The 11,146-nt window shown below is 40.8% G+C and overlaps 1 long non-coding RNA gene across 2 annotated transcripts; it reads right to left on the reverse strand.

The window, feature by feature from the left end:
* Positions 1 to 5,243: 5,243 nt before the first annotated feature.
* On the reverse strand, positions 5,244 to 10,914 carry LOC105713410 (uncharacterized). Of its 2 annotated transcripts, XR_001106553.2 has the most exons (4): positions 10,821 to 10,914; positions 9,719 to 9,870; positions 8,029 to 8,933; positions 5,244 to 5,339 (listed from the first exon to the last, which is right to left on the reverse strand). It is a non-coding gene; the product is annotated as an uncharacterized LOC105713410 (long non-coding RNA). The 2 variants fall into 2 exon arrangements; XR_001106552.2 differs by lacking the exon at positions 5,244 to 5,339 and having other exon boundaries at positions 6,866 to 8,933.
* Positions 10,915 to 11,146: the final 232 nt, after the last annotated feature.

Genomic DNA, 11,146 nt, shown 5'->3' on the forward strand with positions numbered 1-11,146 from the left:
CTGCGTAAGGATGAGGATCATGCTGAATTCATCAATGTGTTCTCAGCATCTAGTATCATGCTTGGCATATAGGAGACACTGCATATACAAATGTGGAAAGATAAAAGAAAAGAACAGACATCATGAAGCAAATTGCAAAGTAGAAACTCAAATGTGTTAATCAGGAACTGTCTATAGAACCCTGTGGCAGATTAAACACAGCCTTTAAACCAAAGACAGCCATGGATCTGACTATCCACGTGGATCTGACTATCCACGTGGATCTGGCAGCCTCGTTTGATGTTTCCTCCTTTTACTTTTATCTGTATCTTTTTAAACAAATCTTGTCTACTGAGGAAAAACACATTGACACAGAAAGTAATAAACAGAAAATTCTCATTAGCACAAGACAGATTTAATCTTTCTGCAACTCTTATTTTCCTATTTAATGCCTTTCAATACATTCTATAAAATGCAATCATCAGTCCCAAATAATACAATTCCTCATGTTCCCAGACACTGGGCATTCTGCAGAGCGGAGAGAGAATAAACTCCAGTTTTGCCAAACCCTAGGGAAGGCGATCCACTACCATTTTTAACTTGTTCTTGGGCCAAATGAGACCCCAACAATTTACTTAAAAATATGTTATCCCCAGGTAAGCAGGTATGTGGTTCATGTAAGCTTAGAGGAGCAGAAAGAGTAAGAAAACCTCCAACGTTGATCTCGACCTATATGTATGTCCATCCCAATGTCTGTTTCAGGAACACTGTGTTCAGGTGAAGTTGGAAAGCTCTAGAATCTAGCTGGACTGGAGTCTATGTGGGGTCCCTTGGTCTCTAGACACAGAAGCTGTGGGCCAGGCACCTCCAGTTCGAGTGCTTGCAAGAACCTGGCAAAGAATATAAGTGAGTGCAACATTCTGGTTGTTCTAAAGGAACACTTTTTTTTGGCATGCACAACATTCAGGGATACTCCTTACTTTCACAAAGAAGTATAAATTCTACTTTTCTGGAAACAGTTGGCCCTCTCAGTCTAGCTTTCTCCATCTACTTTGGGTAAGAGACATGGTTTAAAAAAACCCACTTTCTTCTGAAATCTCTTTCAAGTAAAAGAAGAATCTGAAAAAAAAGTAGATACACAGACCAATGGAACAGATTAGTCCCCCAAAAAGGCCAAATACTTATAATGAACTGACTTATGACCAGGCATACAAAAACATAAATTGGGGAAAGGCCACCCTATTCAATAAATGCTGCCAGGAGAACTGGATAGTCACACGTAGAAGAATAGAACTAGAGCCACATCTCTTGCCATATGTAAAAATCAGCTCAAGATGGATTAAAGACTTAAATCTAAGACCTGAAACCATAAAAAGTCTAGAATAAAACCTAGGAATAAACTCGTCTGGATATTGGCCTAGGCAATGAATTTGTAACTAAGAACCCAAAAGCAAATGCAACAAAATAAACAATAAATAAAAGTGACCTAAACTATAAAGATTCTGCACAGCAAATAAATTATCACCAGAGTAAACAAACAAGCTACAGAATGGGAGACAATATTTGCAAATTATGTATTAAACAAAGGGTTAATATCCAGACTCTACAAGGAACCCAAAAATAAAAGCAAGAAAAAACATAAATAATCCCACAAAAAAGTGGGCAAATGACATGAATACACAATTCTCAAAAGAGGATATACAAATGACCAATGAACATGAACATCACTAATCATCAGGGAAATGCAAATTAAAACCACAGTGAGATATCGCCTTATCCCAGCCAAACTGGCCGTTATTAAAAAGTCAGAAAATACTAGATGTTGGAATGGATGTGAAAAATCAGAATAAAAAAGAGAAAAGGAAACAGCATTTAAATAATAGATGATACAATAGTAATAGCATAGACTCTTTAAGCACATACTGTGTCCCAGACCCTATTCTAAGGGCTTTATTGATATATTCACAACTTGTGAAATAGATACTGTCACATCCTTTTTACAAATGAGGAAACTGAGGCACAGTATGAAAATGAAAATCTCAGAGAAAGAATAATTGATTGATTATTACTTCGCTTCCTTCGCCCAACCTATGAGGTTTGCTCAGACTCCAAGTCCTCATGAGAGGATGAATTGCTGATCATGGAGCCAAGTGAAATGAGACTTGGGGATGTGTTCCACCCTTTTCACTCTCAAGGTTCCCAAGATCACAGTGACCTCTTCACATCCTCATCTTCAGTCTTCACCCTGACGCTGCCCTTTCCACTCTCCATCTGGGCCTAAGGCAAAGTTTCTATTTAACACCCCTTTCTAACAGCCCATGAATGCCAACCTTTTTATATCTGTGCAGTCTTCTCTTTTGCCTCCAATACTTACAATGTTTATTTCACAAAGGTCTTACCATTACCACCTTGCTTCCTAGAAATCAATGTAATGTCATCCAAGCAAAATGTCATGAACTTGTCACTTGAATTAACTGTGACTCTGGAGCTCCAAAGATTGAGAAATTTTGCTGCTGAAAGCATTTTCCTTTAACAGATCCATAAAGTGGACAGCAGTATCCGTGGCTGGTTGTAAAATGGTCAGTTTTCAGGTTGCTGGATGTGGCATCAGGTTGCCAAATGATGACTGATATATCCAAGGTCTTTGCCATGAGAGAGGAAGCATGTCTCGGAAGGACTGAGTGATTATTGCAAAGTGTATCACACCAAAAAAGTGCCTCTTGGGGAAAGCCTGGAGATGGCTTGGCTTCTGAGGTTGACAGTGAGCAGCAGAGATTGAGTCCCAGTGTTGTATAAAATTCATCCACCAAATGTTTGTGTTCCTCCTCTGTAGGAGGTCCTGTTCAAGACATGCAGATGTAGCTGGGAGCAAAGCAAATGAAAAACCCTGACTTCATGAGCTTGCATGAAGGTCAAATTTCAGAGCTATATTCAAGAAGACGGAGAAGGTAATGAAAAGTTAATAAAGTAACATATTTTCCATGATAGGAACACAAATATTAAAAAATTAAGCAAGATGGGGGATGGAAATTTTGGCTGGGGACATGGAGTTTATGTAACCTAACTAGAAAATTCTCCCCTGAAAAGGTGCCTTTTGTGGACTGAATATTTGTGTCCACCCCAAATTAATATGTTGAAACTGAATCCCTGATACGATGTTGGCCTTTGTATCGCAGACAAGTAACAGGAATTGGTGGGATGTGTAAACAGAAGAAAGAGAACAAGAACAAAATGTTATGATTACCCCAGCGAGGCCCATAGGGAGAATCAACCTCTGTGCCCCACCCGCAGGCTTCTTCCATGAACCCCCATTTCCTCCCGCCCATGGAGGATGACACCCCATTCCATGAGCAGAGGAGATGGGGGTTCAGGAAAGAAGCGTGGAGGTTGGGGCACAGAATCTGCTTGTGTATCACGGGAAGCCATGGATGGTACCTGTTTAGAGATTCAGCTCTCACTGTTTTTTCATTCATTAATTCACTACTGTGCCACTGACCATGATCGGAGCATTGGCCATGGAGTGTCTTATTTTGTAATCAGTAGAGTCAAGCCCATTCATCTACCTGTTGATATTTAATATTTGAAGTGCATGCAATTATCATGCTAGGAAAAAAAAAGAAAATGTTTGCCTAATTGTATTTTTATATTTAAAAATTGTTACTTCTTTTTTAGCTCGACTACTTAAGCTGAAAATCATTAAATTCCTCACTGTCGTATCAACTCTTAATATAACAAACAAAGGAACATTTCCAAGGAAGACATACCCTGAACTCATCAATAAATAGTAAAAAGCAGTTATGGGAATCACTTCTATTTTATTAGGGAAACGTAGAATACTGCTATTTAAAAAACAAAACAAAGAAAAGAAAAAACCTTACAATTAAATTTTCCAAACTGCCTAGAAATTACTCTCAGGAATCAACTATGGGGAAAGGTAAAAAAGAAAAGGAAGAAATACATTAGACAATGAAAGAAAAAAAAAATGGGATTTTAACCAACGGCATTGACTTTACATTTTGGAGGAAATATGAGTAATTTAAAAGTGCTTTTTGTTTCAGTGATAAACTGCCACATTAAAGCAGCTACATAAAGAGACAGAAAATGTTACTCTCAAGACACACCTTCACTACACACTGATCTTGAAGCCTATAAGAGTATCTGATCATCCACAAGCAAGCTACCATCCTTGGAAGTTCCTGGATATCGTTTTTCTTTCTACAGAGAGATCTCATCTTAGGAAACAAAAATAAATAACTTAAAAATGAAGGCAGGGTGTTGTGGCTCACTCCTGTAATCTCAGTACTTTGGGAGACCAAGGCGGGTGGATCATGAGGTCAGGAGATTGAGACCATCCTGGCCAACATGGTGAAACCCCATCTCTACTAAAAATACAAAAAATTAGCTGGGCTGGTGGCACGCGCCTGTAGTCACAGCTACTCCGAGGCTAAGGTAGGAGAACCGCTTCAACCCGGCAGGCTGAGGTTGCAGCGAGCCAAGATTGCATCACTGCACTCCAGCGTGGGTGACAGAGAGAGACTCTGTCGCATGCCAAAAAAAAAAAAAGAAAAGAAAAGAAAAAGAAAGAAGGAAAATAAAAGAAAGAAAAAGAAACCTCACAGGTAACATAAAATCTGGGCTGCTTGCATTAAAGTTATTCAAAGGCAATATTTTTTTGCTGTGTTGGTTGTTGGTTTTTTGTTTGTTTTAGCAGCTTTAAGCAACAAGCATGCATTTTCTCACAGTTGCTGTGGGTCTGTCATCAGGTGCGGGTAACTTATTTGTGTGCGTCGGGCTGTAGAGCCCTCGTGAGGTTGCAGTCAGGCTGGTGTGGCTGGGGATCCAGGTTTATCTGAAAGCTCTACTTAGAGAGATCCAGTTCCAAATGCACTCAGTAGCATCAGGGCATTCCATTTCTCATGGGCTGTTGGACCTGAGTTCCTCATTGACTGGAGCCTGGAGGTGTCCTTCAGTTATGAGTCCCTGAACCACTCTGCAGGGCAGCTCACAACGTGGCAGTTGGCTTCTCTCAGAGTGAGCCAGTGAGAGAAAGGGGCACACGACGTGGAGCCACAGTCTGTTCTTTGATACATGAAGAAGTCTCATTTGCCTTTTCAAAAGGAATGAATTCGTCAGCCAGAGACAGCCTTGAACCCATATCACTGTTACGCTCAGGAACTAATGATGATCACTCTCAACCATCCACGCTCACTTTATTCTATACAATGTCAGACTCATATCACTGGAGGGATGGGAGCTATTAACAGTGGCGGTTGCTGTCACAGTTCAAGACTTTTAGTTGTTGTTGACTGATGACTCGTTAGGCAATTTCATTTCCAGTTCTCTTTCAATGCCTCATGCGACTATAAGAAAAAAAGTCTTGTTTTAATGCTAGTATATTCAAAAAACCACTCACTCTTATTCTAGAAAATTTTTTTAACAAAGAGGTCTAAGTTCAGGAAATTTGGTAGGCAACCAAATACAAGTAGGATTTAATTTCTTTTTAGAGAATTTAATAATTTGGGGGGAGGTTTGCTTTTTTAAGTGATTCTGATTTTCCATTTCTGGTAGCAATAGAAAATTTCCTTTTAAATGTATTTATTTAAAAACAGTCAAAAGCGTATAGACTGCTTTTTGCATTGAATATTTATGATATGCTGTATAGTTGAATATCTTTTAATCTCATCATTATGTATTATTCCTTTATGTAAATATATTACATTTTATTCATTCTATTGTTCATGCCATTTTTTTTTCTATTTTTTACATGTAGAGCTGTGGACATTCTAGATCATAAATTGCATGTACTTCTAGGTTGTATGTGTATCTTAGAGTTGCTGGGTCATAGGATATGCATATGCGCAGGCATTGATAGATATTTCCAAAGAGTTTATTAAAGTGATGTACCAACTGTAGGGCGTGTGTGCAGCAGTTTAATTTGGTTGCCAGCATTTGTCTTTTTGTTAGTCATTGTGGTGAGTATACAGAGATATGTACTGAATTTCCTTGGTGAAGGTTGAGAACATATAATGTGGTTAGCAGTTATTTGGACAGTTTCTTTGGTAGGGAACCCCTTTACAACATTTCCTCATCCTTCCATTTGATCGAGAGCAAAGAATCAGGGCTGCTGTTACTCTTGGGGGGATTAGTGACTGGGAAGGGATGCCTGGTAATGTCTTATTTCTTGTTCCGAGTAGATGGAATTTGTACAATGTAAGCTGTGCAACTTGTTGATTTTCTTCTACTTCAAAAACATCTAAAAGTTGAAATGGGAATTGTTTTTAAGAAAAATGTTGAGTCCATTTAAGGAATAAAACATTAACAACAGGACAGGAAGTTCACAGTTATGAATAAACTCTTGAGTGGCATGATAAAAACTATGGTGGGATTACCCAAATCACTGGCATTTGGGGAAAACTGTGTGGGGAGGCGGTGCTGACATAAGCCCTCATGAGTTCCTGAGCTCATGCTCAGTCAAGTGATGACACTAAGTCCCACATGTGTTTGTGGACCATCTCATGCTGCAACTTGATGGTATCCAGAGATGGGGCCTTTGGGAGGGAATTAGGTTTGAATGAGGTCAAGAGGGTGGGGCCGTGATGAGGAGATTAGTGCCCTTATAAGAAGCAACAGCAGAGAGTTTGCTCGCTCTCTCTCTTCACCGTGTATGAATACAGTGACAAGGCGGCCATCTGCAAGGCAAGGAAAGAGCCCTCATCAGGAACAGAATCAGCTAGTACTTTTATCTTGGACTTCCCAGATCCGGAGCAATGAGAAATAAATTCTGTTTTTTATGCCACCCAGTCTACGGCACATTGTGATATCCCAAACTCACAAACACATTGGGTATACTTAATACGGTCATGTCAGGCAAACAGACTCACAGAAGGTAGGTATATGGGGGAAATTTTATTTGGGGAACTGGTTACAGAGAGCTGAAATTCAGGAAAGATGATACAACACAGACATTAATAACCACTGGAAGCCCTAGCCCTGTAGGGATAATGGGAAAAGGTGGTGCTAGCTGAGCCCGGGAGTTGAAGCCAATGGGAAGGACTTAGAGCTCGGAAGGAGGGAACATCCCCAGAACTGGAATCCAACTGGAATCCAGGTAGGAGCAGGACCATAGAGAGAAGAATTGTCTGATGGGAGATGGAAACCGAGAACACAGAGCCAGTGTCAGCCGTACTATCAAGTAGAGAATGGGCTCAGCAATCCCCTGAATTCCCTCCTCCTTCTTCCCACCAGTCGCCCACTTTTGGCCAAACCTTCCCCATATCAGTGAGCAGAAGGGACCGTTTTTCCCTAGAAAAACGCACAATTATACACAATTCCACTTTACCGTATTCTTGACTAGACCTGATTTTTTTTAGCAGCAGCCCTTGTATAAACAGCAAACCTTACTAACTGAGAAACTCAAACTGCAGCTGCTCACAGGCACACTAAAGGGACCGAGAAGTGTCTGATATGTGAAGTAAAATGAGTGTGGCCACATCACATGGTGGAAAAGAAGCAAGCTCCGCAGGGTGTGAGACTGGGGTTCAGGTGAACTCTCACCTGCTTTTCTTTCATTTACATATTCCAATTTCCACTCTTTGTGACTTCTAGAAACAGAATATGTTATCTGAGCCAATGGTCTATGTGCACATTCTCTTCATCTCTCTCCTGAGCCAATTCTGATTTCATTTCCACCCATGGTGATGTGCAGCCATGTCCGTAGGCCAGTTGGGCCCATCACATTTGAATGAATGTGATTAGACAGATGTGAAATGGCTCAATCCCAGATGCTTCCTCTAAGTGCTACTGTGGATGTGGAGAGAAACATTATCGGTTGTACTTTTAATATTCAGCAAATTGTCTCAAAATGGCCCCTAGGCACACATTTGGTTCAGTAGCTGGCTGGCATTCCAATCTCACAGTAAGTGAAATTCTAACTTCAGTAATAAATTAACTTGGGAACTTTGGACATATCTCCCAATATCTGCGAGATATCTAACCGTCTCAATTTACCAATATCCGCACACAAGTCTAGAACAATTACAATGTACAAACCTAGAAATGTGGGACATCTGGTTTACCAGTTGCTCCCCCTCTAGCTCAGCTTTCGAAGATGCTCCTGTTTACAATTAACAGACGTGATTATTTCACGCAGATGGAAGGTCTTGCTGTTGGAGTTAAACACATTTGACTCAATCAATAGAGTTATTGTGCTGGGACCAAAATGTCTCCGACTCATAACCTTGCTTTTGCTCTTCACATCAAATGAGTGTGATATTAATTTCTAGCCCTGCAGTGGCAGAATCCTCCCAGCAATATAAGAAGATGGAAGAAATAAGAATGTCGGTTGAGAACTCCCCTGACATACCTTTTCATTTTGCCGGTCACACCACAGTAGCAGAACAAATATTACAGGCTTGAGTAAAGTTCTATAACTAATGCAATAAATGACAAGAATCTCCAGTCCTCAGTAATTCTCATTTATATGTTTCCTTTCAAATGCTTTGTGTCGTGAATTCACTACAGCAAAAACCTTTAAGAATCTGAAATTCGCTGGAGCTATCCTGCATTTGCAGCCCAGAAATTGCTGGCTCTAGCAGTCTCTGCTCCCTCAGTTTAATCTGAACATAAATACAGGTATTTGCTGCAACAGTTGCTAAAGGAAAACTATAACAGTGTCAAAACAAACTTGGAGAACGTGCCTGAAACTAGTGTTCATTTCCCTTTTCTTTCAGCATTCTTTTTTGTTAGCACAAGTCAGAGAAGTATACAGGTAGAGTTACTGCCTTTCTTCCTTCCAAGAGGTGGAAAGCCACCACCGCCTACCGAATTTTTTTCTAAAAGCAAAACCCAAACACAAAAGGTACTTGCTCCTAGCAAATAATCAAAACACAGCGAATGGATTGTTTCAACATGGTTGCTTTGCAGGAGTCATCTTGGTTGGCGGTGAAAACCGACTCCTGAAATAAAAAGAGAAACTCAAATGTGATAACCAGTCCTCAGGTTTTATCACCTTTAACTCATAAGCACTGAAGGAGAGCTAATTATCTTGCACTTCTTGTCACCTTGGTGAGGGATTTCAGGTTGTGGGAAGAAACTGAGCCCGCTGAAGCCTGCTTTCTGAGAAAGAAACCAAGGCCGTAAACGGAGCTAACAAGAAATAAAGACACATGCTTGCTGCTTCTCCCTTCCCCGCCTTCTCCTCCCCTCTCCTCCCCTCCCCATCTCTTCCCTAACTTTTTCTCTTTTCTTGTCTTTTCAAACTTTACATTCGATTCCACCTCTTTACAAGCTCCCATTAGCTTAAGGTCAGATAGAAGTTTGCATGCAAACATAGTAAAATAGGCTTCCGTATAGGAAACAACTACCAGAAGGTCATGCTTTTGGTTTTCACAGACATAAAAGCCACCATCAACATTTGCAGCGCAGTGAGACATAACAGCAACAACTGCTCCAATAAACCGAGTAATGGCCAAGATTGCACCTAGTTTGTACATTGCTATATCCCATTGCAAGACAGTGACTGGTATAGACCACGGGACTGTTAAGCAATTTTTGAATGGATGAATGAGTTAAACGTAATTCTGAACATTTTTCCCCCTCTTCCCTTGGTACATATGTATCGGTGCTGCATTTCCTCTTGACACCTCAGTCCCACCATCTTCTTCTAAGGCTGGGAGGTACATTTCCCTGATCTATTTGCCTCTGAGCGTACTGGTTAGAGCTTGGTTTAAGGGGAACTCACCAGCGATTTGGTAGGCAGAAAGAAGCAGAAGCCATCGACCCCTGGACCCCATTCTGCCGAGGGGAGTGTTGGCTTCACCGTCCTCTCCAGGAGCTTCCGCTTGTACTCTGGCAGCTTATGGAGCTTCTTCCTGAGGTCCTGCTTCTTCAGTGCTGCAGGAAGAGATCTGAAAATCAGCACCTTTGTCTGGGATCCTCCACTGTAGCCTTCAAAACCTCTCTCCCACAACTCAACCCATATTTGCGTAAGCTCTAATTCCTATACTCCTGTAAAACTTGTATTGACTCTCTTTCCCTGACCAAATCCAAATAAATGCTTAAAGATTGTGTGTGTGTGTGAGTGTGTGTGTGTGTGTGTTTGCTGCATAGTTTTTATTTTATCAGAGTCACTTCCATAAAAATTCTAATCTACAAAATGCTTCCCTGGCTTCTGCTCCCTGGAATTAAATCTTGAGCAGTTTCTAGAAGAAAATTGGAAATCATATTGATTAAGGAGAAGAAAAACATGCTGGTTGTATATGCCACAAGATAATCATTGGTGACAACCATGAATAATAGCTAGTATATTGCTCTAAATGTATTTGCTCTAAATGTGTTTAACTACTCAGCAAATATGTCCATGTTCTTTAGGGGTAGGGACATAAGGATTCTTGGTGTTTATTTATTATGATATCTGGAGGTGGCCAGGCACAGTGGCTCAGACCTGTAATCCCAACACTTTGGGAAGCCAAAGTGGGCGGATCTTCTGAGGTAAGGAGTTCAAGACCAGCATGGGCAACATGGTGAAATTCCGCCTCTACTAAAAATACAAAAATTATCTGGGCATGGTGGCACACACCTGTAGTCCCAGCTACTCAGGAAGCTAAAGTGGGAGGATCACTTGAGCCGGGGAGGCAGAGGTTGCATTGAGCTAAGATCATGCCACTGCACTACAGCCTGGGGGACAGAGTAAGATCTTGTCTCAAAAAAAATAAAATAAAATAGATATCTGAAGGTGAACTTCACATTGGTCCAGAAACTCGAATATGGCACCAGGGTTCCAGGCTCTTTCAGTCCTCCTGTCCTCTAACCTCTGCATGATGGTTTACTTAGAAGGTACGTACCTCATGGTAACATGGTGGCTGCCACAGCACCAGACATCGACTCTTCACATTGTGGCTCTAAATGTAGTGAAAGAAGAGACTTCGTTCATTGTATTTGATTTTATCATGGAACAAAACAATCTTCCAAGAATTTCCAGAGGGTCTCTCTTTGTCTCTCAGTGGCTAGAACTGGGACTCATGCCCCATCCCTAGACCAAGCTTTGGCCCAGGGGAATAAAATCACATCATTTTTTTAGACTAATGTTTAATAACGTTAGTTTTTAGCTCCCCTCGGGCTAGGGCTGCCCATCCGCATGTGAATCTGGTAATATCAGAAACTAAGTGAC

This window comes from Aotus nancymaae, unplaced genomic scaffold, assembly GCF_030222135.1.
Source record: "Aotus nancymaae isolate 86718 unplaced genomic scaffold, 86718_ANA_hifiasm-v0.15.2.pri h1tg000021l, whole genome shotgun sequence".
Classification (NCBI taxonomy): Eukaryota; Metazoa; Chordata; class Mammalia; order Primates; family Aotidae; genus Aotus; species Aotus nancymaae.